This window comes from Etheostoma spectabile, chromosome 4 (genome assembly GCF_008692095.1).
Source record: "Etheostoma spectabile isolate EspeVRDwgs_2016 chromosome 4, UIUC_Espe_1.0, whole genome shotgun sequence".
In the NCBI taxonomy this organism is placed as follows: Eukaryota; Metazoa; Chordata; class Actinopteri; order Perciformes; family Percidae; genus Etheostoma; species Etheostoma spectabile.
Window position 1 is genome coordinate 34,995,351 of NC_045736.1, and position 917 is coordinate 34,996,267.

The window sequence follows — 917 nt, forward strand, 5'->3', positions numbered from 1 at the left end:
CGCCCCTGCAGTCATTGTCCTTGGGCAAGACACTGAACCCCGAGTTGCCCCCGGTGTGTGTGTGAGTGTTTACTTGATGAGCAGGTGGCACCTTGTACGGCAGCCCTGGCCACAGTGTGTGAATGGTGAATGTTTCCTGTAGATGTAAAAGCGCTTTGAGCAGTTGTTAAGACTGGAAAAGCGCTATATAAACACAGCACATTTACATTTAATTCCATTATTAAGGTAAACAGAAAAGGTCTCTATTCTCCTTTCTGTGTCTCACCCCTTTCTCAACTCATATACAGCATTTACATTTACATTTGTGTCAAGCACATTTCTACCCTTTCTACCTTCCATTCTAATTACCATGAATTCAGATGTGCCTTCATCCAAGATGAAAATGTCAACGTCTTTTAGCTGCCTTTCATAGATGAGTTTTGGTGATGAAATTAAATGTGAATTTGGGAAAAACGGTACGGGTAAGTACATGTACGTAGACGTTTCGAGCTAGTCAGGATCATTGAGTTGACCACGTTTCTGCCCTTTCTGTTTAAATCCATTGTAATAACATGAATTCAGGATGGCCTCAGCAGATGTGCCTTTATCGAAGTTGAAAAGGCCTAGTTTTTTTAGCTGCCTTTAATACAGGAGAGGAATTTGGGATACTGAAAAAAAATGGAAAAAATTGAGTCTGCTTATCATAATAGGATGGTTGACAGAGTCAAAGTGCCTTGAATATATCAATATAGACAGCTGCACAGTAATGCTTTTCATCAATAGCAGCTATGAAGTCATTTAAAATCTTGAGCTTGACTGTGGTGCCACCATGACCAAAGGCCGAAAGGGTGCAGTGAGATTCAAGATGGTTGTCAATCTGTTTGTTAACCAGGCTTTCCAAGACTTTGGAAATAAATGGGTAGAGTAGATATTTGTAT